We start from the raw sequence: 22,080 nt of genomic DNA, 5'->3' as shown, positions 1-22,080 counted from the left end.
CTTGCAAATTATTTTTCCACACAAAATGCCCTCTGCACCTGTCGGCCTTGGATTATCGGATTCAAAGAATTAAAAAATTATTTTTAATTGATCCTTTTATTCAAGGATTATCATTTTTTAGTGAAACGCGATTGAACCTTTTAAGGATTAACATTCTGAAATCGATGTTTCGATCCAATTTGCGTTTAAGCTCTGCTTAATGAGGGAGGGGTGGTGGAAGGGGGCGATTTTATTTTTTATTAGGAAAGGCTTTTTAGTTGGGTGAATAAATATCTGGCAGTGTTTCAGAATTTTGATAAACTGTTTTGTATTCACTTTGTTCTCAAGATTATTTACAGTTTGGCCGATCTACTCTCCGGTCTTCTTCACAAAACTTTACCAAGATGAGAAGTTTGAATTTGTTATAAGAATGTTGATGCTTTCACATTTTATTTCGAAAGTTTAGAAAAGCGTCTACTTAAAAAAAAAAGAAAAAAAAAGCCCCCTCGAGAAAGGGATTGAACCTAGTAATTCCCTCCTGTTCGTTTGTTCGTATTTTTGTCAAGAATTCCTTTTTTTTTTAATTTTGTACAAAGTCATGGTGAAAGTACTTTTTTTATTTTATTTTTTTTCATCGATTCTGATTAATCATTCAACACCAAACAGCTTTGACTGGGTTCGAACCGGCAGTAATTACAATTTCTTGCACTAATGATTGTGTAAGCATGAAATATTGTCTGTGGGTATAAAACGTATTTTTGAAAAGTTAATTATAACTATGCATGTGCATAATGTGCAAATAAATGCACTTTGCTGCGAAATACTGTGCCTCAGCATGGTCTTGGAGCCAACACAAGATCAATAAAACTCTGACCATGCATATTACTTCAGAATGTGAAGTCAACCCATCATGATGGCTACCACTACCAAGCGGATGAAGCAACTGAAATTGATTTAAAACGTTGATGATACCAGGGACTTACCAATCCAACAAACTTAAAAATGTTCTCAGATACTTCCAGATTAGTCGAAAAGTCCTTTTACAATCGAAAAATCAAATTTCGACCCAGTTGAGATATGGAAGGAGAAATAAACATTCCCAAAGGAGGGGACGTCACTGAAGACCCAACTTTGCACCTGCCATGTTTTGCTACAAATAGGAAGAAATGGACATACTGCAGAACTGCAATAAGCAATTTACTCAAAATGCAAGGAAGATTGAATAGAGGCGATGAATATACTTTCAGGTTTTGAGCTTATTTCCAGTTTGTCATGGAGAAAAAAATCTAGTCTGTTAATATAGAAAACTAAAGTCTAAATGTATTGTTTGAATCTGAAAGAAGAGCTTTGAAATAAGCGTTCAGTCAAAGATGTGTTAATCGTACATGCTGACCGAATTAGAATTTGACATAACACTAGATATTGCGTGTCAATGTCTATGTTTAAAAAAAAAAAAAAAAGACCCTGGTGTCTAACTCTGTCCCGTGGGGAGGGATTGTAAATAGGTACAATCTCATTAAGTGAATATTTTTTTTTTTTTTTTTTTTGAAACCCGTTCTGTCAATTAAATTCGAAAGATAAGCTCCCCCCTCCCTCCCCTATAACAAAAGAATTGTCAGTTTTAATACTACAGTTTAAATTTAGTGATTCATAATTTGCCAGAACTTGGAAATGTTTGTCTTTAGTTGAGCAGCAGACTTTCTGGTGTATACCTTTGTAGAGACCTCGATATTGAATACAAAGATACAAGGTATTACTAGCAGAACCTGTGTACCGGTCTTGTCCGGTGGAAGTATAAAACTAAGTCAGAACAGATTCGGTAAAGAATACCCCCCTCCCCAAAACAAGTGTTTATATATCCCATATGTATAAATATTGTCTTAAGATTTTTACAGTAAAGAATATTGTTCAAGAATTGTTTCGATAGTCTTTAACTGGAAAGCCAAGTTTCCATACTTGTTTTTCACATCTTCTATCATGTCTGAAAGTGACAATGTTTAACAAGTGAGATCGGAGATGCACCGTTGTGAAACTCATGCTCTGTACCGATCAGTTATGACAACAGAACCATTGCCAGCACTTCAAAATGCAAATCTGGATGGCTCAACACTTGATGGCACATCTCAACAAAACTTCCAGCGACAGTTTTTGGTGTAGTTTCAAGTGAGCCACATAATACCGCTTTCAAAGTAGGCTTGAAAGTCAACACTAAAGTCTACCTGGATGTGCTGAAGAGTGGTGATCCCCTGGTATAATCAGGTGGGTGCTGGCAGACTCTGCGCTGGCCCACAAGTCTAGAGACCCAGGCTTGGCTTCTCACTGGACCCCCTCCTCTCCTGATCTAAACCTGGGCAACTTTGTTTGGTCATACGTTAAGATCAACATGACCTCCCACTACACCAAAGCCAGCCTGATCACTGCCATTTGCCGAGTATTTGCTGAGTTCCTGTCAGTGCTTGTAGTCATGCTTCCAGTTGCGGACCTGTATCAAGGCAGTGATTGAGGTTGAAGGTGGCTACATTGAATAGATGTCACTTCTGACATAGTTACTCGAATTTTAAGCTTTAAAATAAAGCTGTAGTGTTTTCTTCAGTGACAAATTTATTGGTCAATTATATAGAACATAATCCTGATGTTCTATATATTTATAAAGTCTGTTCTGCATTTTTACAAAGTTAAAAGGTATGAACATTTGTATGTCCAAAAGTGAACTTTGTTTTTGTAGAATTTGAGAAAATGAATTGATCCTATTAACTAGGGACAGAACAGATGCTACACTTTGATATCGGTCAAGTCTTTCCATTGTGTGGGTATGTGCGACATAACTTTCTCCCAGCGCCAGATTCTTGGGAAGTTCTAAAAGACCGTTTTTTTTTTTAGATACATAAAGAAAAAAATTCTTTGCAGTTGTGGTAGATAAACAAGTTTTTACTGTGAGTATTTGAGAACCAGATATGTGCTTGACTAAGCTCAACCATGAAAATAACTAGAAATTTGTCAAAATTTTAGAAAAACAATTTATATCAGACGCCTTGTTTGATGTGAATAATTTTTTAATATAATAAAAATTGAAGACTCTGAAGTTTCCCAGAAAGAGTGGGTAACACTCAACCGGGCCTGAGTGAAAGTTTGCCAAAACCCGGAACAACCTGCACAAGTGGTCCCATGTGCGATGCTCTCTCTGCAGCACCAAAGTGCAGACTATCGCGCACATCCTCAGACTGCCCCCCCCCCCAAGATATGCTTTAGTATGGACTTGAGGGGTGTCTCTGATCTATTTCAAGATAATGAAACGTTTAGTCAAACGAGGCTGATGCTATGAATTAGAGGTCAGATTAATAAACCCAAAGTGAAACTCTTATTGATATTTAAAATCTTTGGAATTCTGTTTGCAGTTGTACTGACATGCAAAGACCAGAAGTTCAGGCATCTGAGGTCCTTGAAAGTGTAGGGGTGGAATTTGCATATTGGTCGACATATTCTTGTTAGATCACCTAAGTTAAGCAACATTAACTTTACTGCCAGAATCTTTTTCTGCAATAAATTTTTAAATCCTGAAATCCACATGATTGAAGTTAGCATGCAACTGATGCAAAAACAAATCCTTCTTTCACTTGTTGAATTATGCGTAGACCTGTGCTGACAAGCAATAAGATATATTAACTTTTTTGTTGAAAGTACAATTGGCAGTAAAGGGGTTACATCTGATCAGTACTAGAAATATCTGACCATTTTGGAATATGGTTATATGGATACCTAACTATGGGCTAAGTGCCTTGAACCAGAAATAGTCTTTGCTATGTCTGGGGCTTTTTACCCCCCCCCTCCAGTTGAGATTCCTGGTTCTATTAATCTTGCAAGATGTAATTCGTATTGCTTGTAGCTAATGTTTTTTTTTTTTTTTTTTGCCAACATTGCCCTTTTATTGTGGGTTCAAACAACTTGTGGTGCACAAGGATTGATCTGTTTGTACTAATGTAAAAGACAGATCAAGTGTTTTAAATACTGGGCAGTTCATGAAAGTCATTTCTCTTAATGTGTATTTATATCAAAGGAGGCACTTGTATAGGAAGTTTGGTACAAATTCCATTGGAGTAGAAATCGTTGACACACTGGTTCCTGCTAGTTCATCTAGGTTGAGCAATATTAAATCTGATTGGTACTAGATGGGTGACCATTTGGGAATATCAGGCGCTGTATGTGCATACCCAGCTATAGGCAGTGGTCTTAGCTATGTCAAGAGCTTTTACCTGAGACCCCCCTCCCTCTCCAAATTCACTTGTCCTACTGATATGTATCTTGCAAGATGTAATCCATATTGCTTGTAATTAAGATTTAAATGCTAGGCAGACTAAAGGTTTTCTCTTGTAATAAAGTCCTTTCTCTTGGTGATTAAACAGTTTTGAAAGAATAGGAGTTTGTTTCAAGCACAATGAAATACTGTCACAACTAGTTACTTTGCTGGCGTTGAGATTCTTAATAAGTATTGTATGTAACATCCCAAATGGATGTCTGTCAAACTGAGTCAAGAACAGATCCTCAGCTGGTATGTACCATGTCTACCATTGCAAAGGTAACTTGACCTAATTGCCTGGGTAGTCCTATCGGCATTCATCGGTTGGAGAGCCTCAGGCAGTCTGCAATAAACTTTTTCAAAGGCGAGGCCTGTGAAGGTGGGATTCCTAAGACAACCCACGACATCTACCAGTCTGACAAAGTATTGTCAATCGGTGGGGGGGAATTCTGGAGGTCGATTTCTCTAGATGCAAAGTTCTAAAAAAAAAATTTGGCTTCATCAGATGCAAGTTCATGCTTGAAAGTTATTCAGGGTACTGTTTTTTACTCTTTAAAACTCGCAGGAACCAAGTCTCTTTAGTAACTCTGGATGTAAGATTGAACATAGGTCTTTCAGGTTACATTATAACGCTTTCTGCAGTTGCAAGCAATATTAAAGATGGCGTTTTTTTATTTTGTCTTCGTTGAAAGCAGTCAATCCATTTTCTATGCGTTGGTCTCTGGAATTTTTTAGACGGTCTAACGCTTGATTAACACTTGACAAATTACACCAGAAGGCATTTTTTTTCTGAAATTCACTTGCAGGCATTTTCAGATTTGAAGTTCTTAATCAGCTTTTAATATTTATATACTGTTATAGAAACATACGATGTGCATTCAATAAGTTTCCAGACTTTTTATACATTTAAATTGTCGACTCTTGAAAATTCTTATTACTGTACACCTTATGAGAAGACTTTATTTCAGGTTCAAACGAACAGCTGCAACAGGAATTTGAATACACCCTACTAAAGCCTGATTGTCACAGTTGGTGAATTTCAAAGACGCAATCTGGATGTGATGGCATTTAGAACGCTATGCAATAAAATTCTGTTTAAAATTTGAAGAAAAAATGCCACAAACGTATGGAATGCTTTAGGCTGCTGTTGGACCATCTTGCATGAATAGTATCAGTTTTTGAGTGGCATAAGAGATTCAAGGCAGGCAGTGTGTAAAGAGTAAGGAAGTTGGAACAAGAATTGATTGTCCAAGTAATTTTATGGATAAGGATCATTTTAAATAAACATCTGAAAATGTTCAAGATTTGTGCCAAGTTTGTCTGAAGGGTGCAGTTCACAACTCTATCCTTGTCACTTTGACCAAGATGGGCATCAAGACGGTTCCTTACCCCCCTATACCCCATACCTTGCTCCCTGTGACTTTTGGTTATTCCCTAAACTCAAGGAAAACTATCAATGCTATTATGAGACACTGAGATGGAAAAGGCTGACGAGTTGCTCGCAAGGATTTCTATGGGGCCATCCAGAAGCTGTAATGGTACAAGTGCATTGCAGCCGGTGGAGATTACTTTGAAGGAAATAGTTTCATGTGTACTATCAAAGTGTACATATGACAGTCTAGAAACTTATGGAAGGCACCCTGTAAGATTTTGAATTTTTTTTTTTTCCCTCATAAAATCAGTTATTGGAGTATGACAAGTAGATAAACAAATGAAAACTCAGGAAAAGATAAAAAAAATGGCGGTGGGGTATTTGAGCAGATAATTGTACCAATTTTCTTTTAATTGGCTCGGTTCTATGTCCACTGTTCTATCGGTGACCTGCCAGAATCTTCAGAAGATTGACATTTATGCTGGTGTTCTCTCCCATATTTGGGATCAGTTGAAATGTACAACTGATAAAATTGACTTTAATTGTGGTAAGAAATAACTCATTTTGTTTTTTTCCTACTAAAACTCGACTCTGGCACACGGATATATTGTGGCTGGAACCACTGCTCTACTGTATTTTAACACCTACCGTGAAAATTATGAACTCAGATCTGCTTCTCTCCTGCAAAACGTTTACAGGGAAACTTATCTAGCTACAATCGCTGCAAGGAACTTTCTTCAATATTATAATGAATGGGAACATCCATGAACAAAGTTTCTTTCCGAGAATCTCGTCTGAACCAATACTGCATGGTTGCTTCCTAGCTGACTGCATGGTCGCTTGCAAATCGTTAACAAATTCATCCATAACGTTACCAACCTACCATGGTCTTGTTCATCCACCCGACAATTACCTTAACTCTTAAGTAATGTTTGGGTTTTGATATGCTTGTGATTTTCATATAAAAATTAAATGTTTGTCTTAGTACTTCACTCCAGTTCATTTGTTTGCACTTTTTTCAATAACCATACCTTGGATTTTTTTAAAATTTTGAGCAAACATTAGTCAAGTAATTCTTTTTCTCTCTCGTGGAGGGGAGGGGGCTGCATGTTCGGCTTGTTTAAATGAAATTCTTAGTGTTTTTTTTTTTTTTTTTTTTTTTTTTTTTTGCATGTAACTGACATATTTCGGTCAACAAAACCTTCAAGGTATGCATGAGTTGTTATATGTAATAAAATATTAAAGTAAAAATATTTTTCACTTATAAATTTGACCCCACCCCACTTGTCATCCTGTGGAAAATTTTGACTGCTTTTGTGCAATCAAATTAAGAATTGTTTGAATTTTTTGTGCTACAGAAAATGCTAAAAATAAACATTGTAAAAAGTTTCAATAAAATTCGAGTTTGGGGTGGGAGGGGTGGCAGTTATCATAATTTCACTGGAGTGAAATGTTTTCCTTTTTATAACTGTTGTACAAACAGTTTATTTCTTTGGAGGTTTCAAATCTGGGTCAAGTTTTTTAACGCTAGCTTTCAAAATAGCTTTATACGTTTTTATACCCGGAAATTAAGTGATCATCACATTAATCTTTTATAACTGACGGTAGCTTTTAATTTGTTTCTTAGCAGTGTTCACAGCTTTGTGTGGGTTTTCCAGAAGTTTGGAGGGCATTCTTGTCTTCATTTTTAAAGAATTCCAAAGAGGGGGAGACAATGCAAAATTTTCGTGTTATGTTTTGGTAAAAGCAAACACTAAATTAGGCACCGCCAAAACTGGGGGGGGGGGGGCAGGTCAGTACTTTTTGACGGACCGTCTTTTTAAAAATCTACCAAAAATCAGGTAATTATCCAATCAATACGAAATTTTCAGCGATTATTAGAATGAACTTTATAACAGTGTACTTATTTTTCATAAACGATATATATATATATTTTTTTTTTTTTTGCTTACAACCCCCCCCCTTGTTTTGTAAGTGGGAACAAATATGCTTAAAATCATCTGAAACTGAACAAAACCTTGTGTTGTAAGGGACAGAATTATAGATTAAAAAAAAAAAATGGTTTGCATACCTTATTTTAACGTCTGAATATCAGAACTTCGATTGTGTTTAATTATCCCGCTTGAGTTTTGAAGTGTGAAATTCGGTGAATATGTTAAGTAAAATAATTAATTTAAGTTAAGCAAAACAATTTTTTTAATATTTATACGGAAAAAGCCATTTTAAAATTTTTGATAAATTTTTTTTAGCGAGCTGAATAATGCATGACCATTATTAAACAGGGCATGCTTTGAATGATCGATACAAAAAAAAAAAACAATTCGATAAATATTGTGCCCTTTGTGTTAAAAATAGCATTTTTTTCGATCCCGTTTGAAAACGTTTGCCGCCTTTCGACTACGGTGGACCAAACGCGCTGAAATTTTTTTTTATTCTGCTTTAAATTGCCCCCCCCCCATTTGGGGGAGCCTGGCCCACTCCCCCCACACACATACACATTAAAAACCAAACTCATACAAATGGTCACCCATCTGGTACTGGCTAGCCTCAGCTTAATAATACATTGAAATTTTCGTCACTGAAAAATAAGTTTTTTTTTTTTTTTTTTTTTTTTTTTTTTTTTTTTTTTTTTTTTTTTTTTTGGCCTGTTTGGTCTTCCATAGTTTTCTTATCAAACGCAAACATAAAGAGTTGATCTAGACTCTACATCGACGCGAAATATCTGGTTACCTATATGAATAAGTGGAATTATTTGAAATTCAGGTACTTATATTATATTTTTGCATATTCTCTTAGAAAATCATCCTAAATCTTAGACAATAAATAATTTCAAAAACCTTTTCTTTTTTTTTTTTAAATATTTAAGTACGTTTTTTGTGCAAGACAATGTCAATTGTTAACTTTTTGGGAACATTTAAAATTTAATTAAAAATAGAAAAAGTTTTACATTCTGTTTTCTATGATAAAATTCAGGGTTTTATCTTTCTGGAAAAAAAGTTACTCAGAAATAATGGATTTTAATAAATGTAATTTAGTTTTAAAAAAACAACTTGATTTTTCGGCCATTTTTGGCGGTGCCTACACTAAATTAACAAACTAAAACATTAAACGTTTAAATTCAAATTTTTCTACTTTTTATAAAATTAGAATTCTGAAATAACAGGCTTTTTTTTTGTATTTATATGAAAATGTATGCCTTAACAAAAAACAAAACTAACATTTTTGTAAATGCATTCAATTTTAATGAACTTGATGAGCAATCTTAAATGAATGAAAGCATTTTAATGAAAATGTATAACTTAAAAAAAAAAAACTTAGAATTAAACTTTCATAAATCAATGATCAAGTTATGAATTTGAAAAACTTGAATTCTTTCCTTGAAATTCAAAAATGAAAACAATTGTCCTTCAAATCTAAGATGCACAAATGTCAACACTTATGCACTCTCTCCATTATTTTTAGTGTTGGAAGTCTCCTTGCTGCTTTTGTTGCTTGGAGACTTGGGTAGAAAGTCCCGTTCTTGACAATCAGCCTGGCGGGTGCAGGGCCAGGAACTAGCCCAGTACTTATCGAGCACCACCTGGCTTTCAAGTGGGGGTCAGTTTCAAGCTTGATTCCTGAAGCGCCCCAACCGGGGAATGCTGACAAAAACGCCCAGACAACTTTTGCTAAGCAAAAGTGTGTGTTTTTTTTTTTTTTTTTTTTGTTTTTTTTTTTTTTTTTTATAGTCAATGCCTCCATTATTTCTCCGACAAATAATACCCCCCTCCATTGGTAGCTATGCAATTGTAAGGGTTGCACAATCTCCAACCACACCTCTCCTGAATCGGTACTGCTCGAGTCCAGTGGCAAGAAGTCTCATTGTCACTGGAAACAATGCAGAGATAAGCGGAGAGCACATACAGCACCTGGATGTCCCAAATAGTCACCCATCTGGCACTGGCCAGGCTGATCATTGCTAAACTTCGGTGATCTGATGGGAATTGGTGTCAAATGTGATTACACCGTTGATTTAGTACTTGCATGTGAACAATGGAACGTCTACTTTCCAAGTTAAAAACTCTGAATGCTATGGAGAGTTGATGTTACTGTACTATAATCAGTTGAGTGGCAATCTTTCTCCCTTCTTGGTATTTGTAAGCCTGAAGTACACAAAGTACAATGGAATGGTAGCTTTAAATGAAAATGGATGTGGAGGAAAGTATATTTGGATGGCAAAGCTATTGATTGTTCGCAGGTTGTGCACCCATGCTGATCAAAACTAAGCCCACTTCCATTGTATCATTATCTGACGGAAATTTTTAATACAGGCAAAAGAATTCTAAAGGAATGTTGACAAGGACGAATAGTTCAGCCTTTCTATTCAAAATCTAATTTTCAAAATTGCTGACATCTGAAATATTTCATGAACCTAGTGATTTATTACAATGGAAAATTTAGAACTTCAACATTATGATGACCAATGAAAACCTGTTGAGAAACTGAGCATTGACGTGCGCTGATTGTTTGGAATAAGTCGCTCTTCTAGTGACTCGTATCTCACCACTCTTTTGTATACATACTGGAGTTGCACTGCATGCATTAGCTGACGCGCACATACTGAAGCTTGCTAGAACACCATTCACCATTAATTAGTCATGGTGAAAGTAAGTTTGCGTCAGAACAGATTTTCTGGGATAACGCTGGTTGCCTCCCCCTGCTTCCAGGAAGCAGGGGTAAAATCTCCCCCAAATCGTTCATTTGTTTGCACTTTTAATAACCACACCGTAAATGTTAAATTTTCTAAACATTAGTCATTGTGAAAGAAGCAGACCTCGCATGTTTTTTTAAAAAATTTTTTTACGAATAGTTTGTCAGTTTTTTCTCCTCGATTGGTTTATCTGAATGCCTCTGATAAGTATTGATAATCTAAATTTGATTATCACGAATGTATTTTCAAAGTTTTATCACCACAAGCAGAATGATGCAACATAAAATCAACAGAAGGTTCTTTTATAAAACAAAAGCACACATTCAAAATGAATTTCTATTCGACCACAATTGAACCCTGATACTTGACGTATGCATTTAGAACTTTAATTCAAGCCATTATATAAAAATCTTATAAAATCCACAGGTTCTTTACAGTGCAATGTAAATTAAAAATGTATTAAGGACTGCAGTGAAGCTTCCTCCTAATATGCTGGTGACCAGACCAGAGCAGGAAATCCATCGATTTGATTGAAAAATAGGCGATTCTGCCAACTTCGATTCCAATTAATGTATTAGAATTGTGGAAGAACATTCGATCCTTCAATTCAATTAAGGATGTTATAGCACATTAAACTGTTTTGCTTTAAATTTATACTTATCTTTGTATACACGTATTGTCTAATACGCTTATCTACTAAAACTGGATGTTCTGGGAATCAGATCTCCCAGCTTTCCTTATTGCACTAGCAACTTGCCATTAACCTTGAGATTTTTTTTTCCTCTGGAATTTAAATGATCATTAATATTTTTTGAACTTCAGTATTCTCCATCTCCTACCAGGAGGTCCTGGATATGACCTTAAACTATCTCCAGTGGTGAGGCCCCAGCTTGCGGGCTTTGGGGAGTATGGAGCCACCCTTTAATTGCCATTGCTCCCAGGTCCACTCTGACCGGAAGTGGTAGTACCTGTTAGGGTCACAACTATGGGTTAAATAGAAACTGACTTGAAAACAAACATTCTATTAAAAAATTTTCTTCAGAATCTTTGGACTCTGCATTAAATAACCCGAAAAGTGTTGATATGCCATAAAACTAACCAACCAACCTACCAGGAGATTTAGATGGTGCTTTTCCTCTCGTTTCTTCTTTCAGACCCTGAAAAACACTTTATTTTAGAATTCCATTCCCAGCTATGTTTGAATTTACAATGCCAGCATTTTACACGATCACATGATAGGTGATTATTAGCATACATTTCCTTTAGCATACATTTCACATCACCCATAAATTCTTTCAAATACAAGATCCTTGCATGACCCCCCCCCGCAACAGGCCCCATAACCTCAGCTCAAACACCTATAAATCAGAAACTACAAATGGTTCAGATGTAATTTGCCAGATAATCCTGATATAAATCCTTGCACATGAAGAAAAATTAGATTAGACAACTTGAACGTCTCGTATCTGGAAAGTTATCTTTAGTTCTTTATCGTACTTAAAATGAACTTTTCCACATTAGTTTCTGCCATGCATATCTTATCAATATACTACTATCGCTCTAAAGTCCATATTTTAAATTCCAGAACCTAATAATTCAAGCCGACTTCAAAGATCCTATTATATCAAATTTTCCATTTGGTTATTTTGCTGTCTGAATTTGTACTGGATTTTAATGTTTATTTCTACATCTTAAACATGGATTTTTTAAAAAATATTTACTGAACTGGATCCAAAAATGAAATAACTTGAAACCAAAGACCTTATTTTAGTTACAAGATTTAATTGTTTAATGACTTTATAAGGCCTGGTGTTGTTGGAGTGACAGCTAGATATGCTGGAACATCACTACAAATGATCATACATGTCCTATATGGATTCTGAAGTATTTGGATCTAGTAGTTTAAAATAAAACAAGCTTTTTTTTTTTTTTTTTTTTAACTAACACTAACAAATTCAGCAATTAAGTAAAAATCGGAACAAGTAGATAAGTAGCATCCCATGAGTGGCTCTCGGCTTTAAAAGCAATGTTATGCCAAATAGCTTTAGAATTGATGCAAAATCGGTCTCCTTTGACTTAAATGTGGTAACTTGACAACTAGAACTGAATCTGAAAGATGAAGGTAAAACTATTTTGTTGCATCACTGGGATGACATAAATGGAGCTGCAGCAATTGATATAGCAATCCTGATAATGCCATTGTTGAAACTTGTTTCCAATTATGTTGTGGGAATCGCACTTAACGACTCTGGAAACATGATTGTCCCTGCAATCACAGAGATGATTGTTTTAGGTGCATTGGCTTTTGAAAGTTGACAGAATGAATGTTGCTATTTCTCTCCAAGGTCTGTTCAACTGAAAATCCAGTTCCTCCAAAATTTGATTGGAACAAAAATTGCTTTAGTCTATGAGGATTTGTTCATTGATTGAAAATAGACTAGCATCAGAACAGATACTAAACTTTGTTCCTAGCCAAAGAATGGATGTTAAAAATTGGAATTTTAGGATAAGGAAAGACTCCTGTCGACATAACCTGGCGAAACATGGATTGAGGGATCGAATGCTGATAGAAAGTCTATAGATTTTGTGCTTTTAGATACCTTTCTGAACTATTCCACCATTTTGATTAACTTTAGGATACTCATACCTTCCTCAGCTGTGGATGAAATAGTGTAGACTAGACTTTCTAACCTTGTAAGAGCGACTAGTCTAAGGAAAGCAGATAACCTGCAGCCAGATTTTTGTCAAATGGCCTAGATGGTGCACCTGAAAAAATCTCCACTTTTTTATACTGCATCATTCGCATGAAACATTTGTGGGGTCATTAGATTGTTTCTGCTTAATATACATAAGCAATGGTTGTCATATTTTGTCGAATATGGACGTTATTTTAATTAAATTGGAGTAATAATTCTGACTTCAGTTGCCATTCGCTCTGGCCTGTTCCCAGCGTCCGACTAAAACTCATGGTTATTGTACAGCAGCTGAAATCTTAATCTCCAGTATGAGTAGAAAATAAACCTTGACTTAAACTCTAATCTGTAAGTCTTACTTCGCTTATTTTTAGTCCTCACATTCCATAAGCAATGACATTATCAGGATTGCCATCTCGATCGCTGCGATTACAGGGCCAATTACATTTCAAGAGTCGTTAAGTGCAATTCGTACAACATAATTCGAAAAATTTGTTTAAACCATGACATTATCAGGACTGCTATATCACTTACTGCAGCAAAACGGTTGACAAAAATCTGATGACTCCCCCCCCCCACTACGTACTTCTCAATTGACCCCCCCCCCCAAGCAGCTTTTTTTTTTATATAAAAATCTTAGTTTCTACATGTCTGAATACCGTCATTTTTTTTATAATGCTTATAAAATGTAGATCAGAGTAGGATGTTGAGTTTTGCAAATCGTATCCAGATCTGTTTATTAAATACAGATGTACCCGACGTTGCCCGGTATTAAATGAAACATTTAATTTCTTAAATGAAATCTTTGAAAAAAGGAAAAAAAACTGACATGTGCATGTGAGTATTTTTTTTGTTCTAAACAGTTCACTTTTTGTAAGTAAAAACAAAAAATAATCCAGCGGAGATCGAAACCTGAAGACAGGAAGTCAAGTGCGATAACCATTTTTTTTTTTTTTTTTTTTTTTTTTTTTTTTTTCACACATCTAAGTCCGAGATGTGTCCTCAAACACCATTTTCTAGTTCTAGATTTGTCGATAAAACAAGATTGTGCATTTTTTAAAATTTCCAGAGCCAACAAGCTTTTTTTTTTTTTTTTTTTTTTTTACTGGGAGTCACCACTTATCAAGGCCTAACTGCCACTCGAGGATAAGGGTTAATGAACGTAAGGTTGTAGTGTAGTAATCGTTAGTGTAAATTAGGTAGAATTTGATTTGTTGTTGACGGCTCAACAACTTCACATTGGATTTGAAGATTACCATGTTGTATTCACCTGGGAAGCAAGCCAAACGGAGCAGTTCCATAGGCGGGTAATTCTTCCCCCTTTGTCAGAAACGCCGATCATGTAATAATAGGAAGTTATAAGGCTATCGAAAGGAAACTCCAATTTGTTTAGATATTCATGAGGGGAAACTTTGACAAGTCCGACATGGATTAAAGTTTATTTGTATTAAATATTTCGATTGCAGACAGGATTGAAATTTTTTTCTTTTTTTTACCTTAAATATTGGTTGTGAGGTCTTACTATGAGTTTGCAACAATTCATGGATTTATTTTTATTTTTTAAGTAGTGAACAGGTTGAAAAAAGACGACAGCAACTTGTGATGTATCAAATGTAATTGTTGGCTTAGTTTCTAACTTTCACTCTGTGATGTATATACACTTGACAAATTTGTTTTCATTTTTTTTACGTTTGAAAGCTGACACCGATGTTAAACTGTCGATTCATTTAATCTTTTCCCCCAAATCTCACTTTTCATTTCTTTTCAGTGTCGAAATGGATAAGTTGTTTACTTGGTCTCTAACCTTTTGCTTTTAAACGGTTTTCAACTTGAATTTTAACGTTCAAAAGCAGGTAAGTTTGTCTTTTTTGACACGCTTGACTTTATTATGAACTAAACATTTGAAGCATGTTTAAATCTTATCTGAACATGCCTAAAGTTACAAATATTAAATCTGCTCATAAACAACTTTATTGAAAGCAGATAAATTCTTTTTAAAAATATTAAGCTCAGATTCAATAAAAAAAAAAAATTTCATGTTTAACCGAATGAAGACGTGAAAAATATTTTGCAGCGGATTATTTCGTATAAAGATGTACTTTGGGTTTTTTTTTTTTTTTATTTTTTTATTTTTTTTTTTTTATTTTTTTTTTTAGTCTAAAGAATGGACCATGAAAACTGCCAGTATGGGGAGGGAATGTCTAAAAGTTTGCTATCCGATTTTCAGACTGATCAAAATGTATCTGTTTTATCACTCTACTTTTTGCCCCCTTCCCTGATAAAGGAGGGGTCGGGCCAAGGAATTCACTCGCATTCGTTTATTCGCACTCTTCTCGATAACCACTTGAATTTTTTAATTTTGCCCAAACATGGTGAAAGTAAATTTTTTGCCAAAACGTATTTTCTGGTTTTCCACTTGGGGGGGGGGTATTATAGGGGTAAAACTGACCCAATTCGTTTATTTTCCTCAATAAGCAATTTATATATTTATTGGAGTTTTCTGAGCTTTACTACTTCCAGGCTGGCTAACTTCAAACCGGAAGTGAGTGTTCTAACTCCATCACTAGAAGATTGATATACAGGGCTAACAGGTTCCCTCATTTGGTTTGTTTTTCAAAGCTTTCTTAAATGCACTGCTTTAACCACTACTGGTACGTATGATCATTTTTCAAAATGAAATTAACAAGGTGACCTGGAACTATGCAAGGCAGGGGCATTCATTTCACTGAGGTATCGACAATTGTCACCCATCTGGTACTGGCCAGGCTAAATTTTGCTTAACCTTAGTGATTTAAAACGAATCAGGTTGTCAATGTCATACCATATATACTAAAAACATTGTAATTCATTTATATCAAATGCTAAAATGTTTTGTACTGCTCTTCATGCATTTCATTATGGAAATCTGATTTGTTTTGGATTCTAAATACCATTTTTCTCCAGCTCTTCAAGATGCTAGCCCAGTTTGATAAATTTGTAGGGCCAATGACATATGTAAAATTCCAATGTCTTCTTGGGAGTTTTTTTTTTTTTTTTCTTGTATTGTTTTTACTCCCCATTGTTAGGGTTAAACTGGGCTAGTGTTTTGGAGATGGAAAATTTAATTTTAAGACTAGATGCTTGTAGATTATTTGGGTTGATAAGCTTATATTTGAAAAGTTGTATCAATATTTGAAGTGCCAATGTGTCATTTTGCATCAAAAAGGTAATTTTGGTGTTGAAGCTGTCAATTTTTTAATCTATTTTGTAAAAAAAAAATAGATTAAATAAAAGAATATAAGCAATTTTTTAAATTAAAAGCTGAGATCAAAACCTAAAAACGTTATCAAGTACGATAACCACTAGATCAGCTTGCCACATCCTTAAGCGTTTTCTAACCTACTTAACTTAAGGCTCGTGTTTCACAACCGACCACAGTCATGAAACGGTTGACAGATACAAATTTGACTCCCCAGTACCAATTGTTCAATTTTGATCTTAGCAGCTCTTTTTTCACGTCTGAATACCCTATATACCAAAATTCGTTGAGTATATAGGTTGAAGTGCCCTCACAAGTTCCTACTTTTATAGCTATATAAATCACGACATAAACGATTTACTTTCACAATCAATCCATCATGGTTTCAAGAAGTTACCAAAGCTGGCAATTTCTTCAGAAGCAGTTTTAATTTTTGTATCATTTTTCATAATTTTTTGGATATGTTACTAATTTTCCATGAGTACCATTTCTTTTTAGTTGAAATAAAAATTTTAATTTTTATCATAAAATTACAATAGATTAAGCAAAATAAAGTTCCTCTGTAATCACTTTTTGAACAATGAAAAAAAAAAATCACTTGAAAGGTGTACATTAAGGTTGTCATAACCGAGGGTGGTAGTGATGGTGGTGGTAATTTCCTTCTCCCTAAAAATGTCATTATGGTGTGCATCTCAAATAGCCTGACACCTCTGTCCAGCTCCTGACCTGCTCGTGTGACTTAGCGACTAAGCTTACTGAAACTGGGAGTAGACAGTCCACTGGTGCCTTTATAACGAGTCACTTCAAGCAAGTGGGGCTCATCAACTTCAGATGGTAGTTCACGTAGAAGGCAACTCTGATTCAAAACTTTTGCTGTCTTGCAGGATTATCCAATCTGGGGAAAGCCTAAGGAGTAAACCCTGACAGAAGATTCTGAGATAAAGTCCCTAAGGTGGACGGACTCTATTATTTACCGGCAATTCCTGCAGCGCAGTTTAGAGCTAAACTCTATTGGCTGTCTTTCCCTTGAATCCTGACTCTGCAGAGAGGGGGGGACTGCTGCACAAGCAACAGCTATCCTCCTATATTACCCTGCCCAGGCAATGTGGCTACACTATTGTCTCCTGAGACTGACGTTTGCCAACAACATTAAGGGATTTGTAACTGCAATTTGTTTATTTGATTCTGGAGAGGCAAAGTATTTCTGAGGTCACTACCTTAACTTGACGTAACCTTTAGTTTAGTGTGGGTCGCAGCACTAAAATCATCTAAAAAAAAAAAAACTAGCATAGTGTATTTCTGTGCACATGTAAATAGCGAGCATGTAACTTCCAATCTTTTAATCCTGGTGCTACCAGATCAGGCCAGTCTGAGGATACTGGCTTCCTGACGTAAAATGCACTATTCTTTTGCAAAACTGTCATGTTGTGCAAAGTCAGTCAAATTTTCCTGTACAAAACCAACCAAACACCCTGATTAAATATTTGAAGATAAAACTTGAATCCTTAACTTTCTCCAAAATTAAACTTATTTTACGATCGGACTAAGCCAGGCGTCCCTGCTAGCTTAAAGACTTTTGCAGTTTTAAAAGTACAATACCAGGGCGTCTCCAGTTATGCTGAACATCCACAGAATGCCAAACATTAATATATGAAAGTCTGGAATTTTCAGATCTCGCTGGTTATACAGTATTAGTCTTCCCGAACCTGTTCTCGAGTGGAGATGAAACCAGTCTCTGCTTCTTGTGTATCCTAAAGTCCTTCCCTCCCTGTTACATCATTCCACTCTTCAATGTAATACTTTCATCTGCATAACTAATGGGAGGTATTGCTCACAAGCGGCAGTGCCTCTATATGTTCTGTTCAGTGATATTTGGAAAAGAAACTTAATTTTGGGTTCTTTATATACATGTCTTTAATACTATTCCATCAGATGCAAATTAAAAAGACGAATTAGATGGCCAATAGAGCATAGACGTTGAGAATTAGTGTTGGAGTTGGTATGATTTGGTGGCAAGTTTTATATTTTTCCTCATTTACACTTGCCTAACTTTCATTAATTATTAGAGTATGATTCCCCTCTCATATCCTCCCCCTACCACCGTTGAAACGTAATCTCTTGTTTTATGGAAATAATCATTTAAAAAATCTTTTGAACAAAGAAAATTAGATATAAATCATGCATGTACGGCATAGGAAACGTTTATTACCCAGAGGAAAGTTCATGGACCGAAAAGTTGGATTAAAAGGTCATTCGGAAAATCCTGTGACGTTATTGGTTTCTTACGGATTTGCAAATTTCTCACGGCGATGTTTCTACTGTAGTAATTTTGCTCTAAAAAAAATCAAGACTAATCGCAAAAAAAAAAAAACGGAAGTCCTTTTCTAATTAAACATCAGTGACACAAGTTATGAAAGTAACGTAATTACTCTTTTGAAATTTACTTGTAATTTGTTTGCGGACACTTGACCTTTTTTTGTAAGTACAATTTCCCTTTTCATATCCTAATGTGTAAATTTTTTTTTTTTTTTTTTTTTTTTTTTTTTAAGGCCAACTCCTTTAAGACAGTTCTGAAGCCTGGGCAGATTTTTTGTCCCATGATACTTGTGCAATCAATTTATTGACAAGGAAAACTTAAATCTTCAACACCTTTATTCAGCGTATTCTTTTAGAACAGCTTGTCCAATCGGATTACTACATATCACAAATGTAGATAATTTTGAAAACAAATCAACTTGCATTTGTCTAGAATCGTTGAAATATTTATGATTTTTATTATTCTAGAACTGTAAATTTGTAAGAATGTACCTTATCTAGTTGCATATTCTTAGCATAAGATATGAGAAAACTTGGTACACTGCCCCCCCCCCAAAGATAATAATTCCTTGTGTTGACTTGCTACACTCTCCTTTGGCTTAAGTATTGAAAGTCTTCTTGGATACTAAATAAAATTTAGCATTAAGACAGTTTCGGCTCCAAGCATATAGTAACAGCTTGGTCAAAAAAAAATATTGATCGTAAAAAATGTATCTATAACTCAAACTTTGGGTTCGGTTCCTATGGATTCTGAGACGGCTGGGCCGACATTTGAAATTTCACACACTTAATGCATCTTGAATGATAGGTATCGATAATGAAAATAGCCAATGAAAGAAGAAACTAGCAAACACCTTATACATCCTAACATGACAAGTGCATTTGAGTTTATTACCACAAAAGCAGAAACGCCCAGCATGAAAATCAAATTTTTTAGGGGGGGGGGCGCATCTAAAATATTGGTTTAGAACACAATTGAACCATTATGCTTAACTTTTGCATTTCAAACTTTAATTCGTGTGTGCACGCAAACTTTTTTACACTTTCACCTCCAAGACACAGTGCCACTTTGTAGGGAGCTACAATCAGACATAATTTGCAGGGATACTATGTAGGGAATTGAGCAGCAAGATGTCTGTTCACATTACATTTGAACTTCTGCATGTCAGTAGTTGGAAGCAGGAACCTAGAAGGGAATTCCAGAGTCTAGCAGTTCTGGGGAAGAAACTGCTTTCCCAACTGTACTGATACAGAAGTTCAAATGTAATGTGAACAGACATCTTGCTACTCATCTCCCTTCATAATACCCCTGCAACTTATGCCCCCTATAGTAGCCACCTACTTCAGTGGCACTGTGCCTTGTTTGGGGTGAAAATTGAATAAATTGTTGGTTGAAGTTTAGCAACTGCAAGGTGATGGACTGGAGCTTAATTATAGACTCAAATATTTTAGTGAAAGGGAGGAGGCTAATGGGACGATAATTTAATGAGTCAGTGCTTTTTGTCAGAATTCTTGTAAACTGGTACCATAGCAGTTTTCCAGTAGTCGGGAAAGTCGAGGCATTTTTAAAGTTTGGAGAGGACTGGAGTAACCTCAGCATTTAAATAGTACAGGGATGATTTTCAGATCATTTAGTGCGGTGTCAGTCCGCAAAGGAAAATCAGGGAGGGGGTGGTTTGTTGGGTCCAATGTAGAGAGCAAATGGAATGGCAAGCATGTTAGCCTTCTCGGTTGCCATGCAAACAATGATTGGTGGATAGTGGGAATTGTTGATTGCCAATTATTTACTACTGTAAATTTTCCAGAAATTGTGTTCCTAATTTTTGCACTTCAACGTGTTTTCTAGTGGTTTGGGTGTAGTCTCTCTTAGCTGTCGTTATTTTTTATTTATTTATTTATTTATTTTTTTTTTTTTTTTTTACAACTTCTTGCTTCCAGAAACTTGTCAATGGCAGCTACACAAGTAGAAGTAAACTATTGGGGGGGGAGGGTTTGCTATAGAACTTCTGTGTGAAAACATGAGCTCCAATTGCCACGTTGAACCATTCAGTGGTCTTATTTGCGCACTTCTGCAGGAAGATATTTCCCCATGGGGAATCTGAGAATCCTGATAGCTTTTCAGTTAGCCTTCTTGTAATACCTTGTGAAGAGTAATGGCTCTTCAGCTTTGGGTCGAATTTGGGGCAATTTACACCCTTTGTCACAGCGAGTAGACTATGGGCATGCGTTACAATCATTGTGAACCGTGATCAGAAATAGATCTAAAAGTGAGGCTTGTTGATCTTGCTGGTCTGGGAGATGTGCCAAACAAAATTGGCTGTGATAGGATGAGATAGAAGCTGCGTCTAAGTAGAGAAATGCATGTATTTGCACGTATCAAGGGAGTGCTGTATCTATGCTGTCACTCTTTGATTAGTCCTGGGTCAAGGGAGAGATAGAGAAAATAAGTAGCTAGTGCCATTGCAGGTTAAGCCTAAATCAAAGATCTGGTCGTCTGATTCTAGTTTTGATTCTATAGTCAAATCTTATAAAGCAGGTTCTTTACAATGCAACGTAGACTACATTGTATTAACTAAGTCACTGGTGAGCCATGTGAAGCTTCCTCCCATTGTACCACGATGGGTCTCCAACTAGAGCAGGCACTCAATCGATTTGATTGAAAAATGAACGATTTCATTTATTTCAACAATAAAAATGGAGTGTGAAATATTCATTGATCATTCAATTCCAGGCAACGTCGGGTTTCCTCTGCTAATTACACTAAAGCATTGTAAATTTCTTTTGAGATGTTTTCAATTTGGAGTACTCTAACTCGTGTTTCACGTTTTGGCTGTTGTAACATCTGGATATTTTCAGTTTGAAGCTGAATGAGAATCTACTCTCGTGAATCAAACGAAGCATTCAGTTCGAAAGTTTAAGTTTTTGATTTTAGATTCCAATATTGAAAATGATGGACTTGGTTTCTAAGAATCCAAACTGTAAATGTGTTTGACTTTATCTTGTCATGGGCATTTTTCTCATCTCTACACGTTAGAGATGATAGCTAGAATTAGTTACAGAAAAACTTTTAACTGCACGAAGGACTGCGTGACGGATCCTAACAGATTAAGTGAAAAATGTTTTTATGGAATCTATTGTCTTCGGATTTAGCAAACTCGAGCTGTTAACAATTGAGTCACTCCCGCCTCCAGTTTGTAAAACCCAAAACAGTTAAATGGTGAGATGGGAAATTCAGCAAAGAACAGCGTTGGAATGACTACGATGGAATTTTTACGATGTCTTTCCTGTCGATGTCCAAATGAACGGATCAAATGTAAACGCATTCAATTGGTCGTCGTTGAACTGAATTGCCAGTGAAGAAATTGAGCGCTCCATCAAGACGTGTCTAATTCGTGACTGAAACATTACAAAGCCGTTCAACTTGTCAATCTCCACTCTCCCGTTTGATTTTGCAACGGCGAGATATTTTCAAAGATAAAACCGTCTTTTAAGAAAGCA

General features: G+C 35.7%; 1 protein-coding gene across 5 annotated transcripts in view; it reads left to right on the top strand.

Annotated features, from left to right (window-relative positions):
* LOC145291149 (adenylate cyclase type 5-like) overlaps window positions 1-22,080 on the top strand; it is a 489,601-nt gene that overhangs the window by 232,112 nt on the left and 235,409 nt on the right. For 4 of the 5 annotated variants that reach the window (XM_080136673.1, XM_080136675.1, XM_080136672.1 and 1 more), the window contains exon 2: window positions 14,797-14,881. The exons of the other annotated variant lie outside the window; for it this stretch is intronic. The gene's annotated coding sequence lies outside the window, so the exon portion shown is untranslated. The remainder of the gene's footprint in view (window positions 1-14,796; window positions 14,882-22,080) is intronic. 5 annotated transcript variants of the gene reach the window in all.

Source organism: Euprymna scolopes, chromosome 12 (genome assembly GCF_053919585.1).
Source record: "Euprymna scolopes isolate OS-2025 chromosome 12, ASM5391958v1, whole genome shotgun sequence".
NCBI lineage: Eukaryota > Metazoa > Mollusca > Cephalopoda > Sepiida > Sepiolidae > Euprymna > Euprymna scolopes.
The sequence above is the reverse complement of the archived record's forward strand: the minus strand, read 5'-3'. Positions and strand labels throughout refer to the sequence as shown.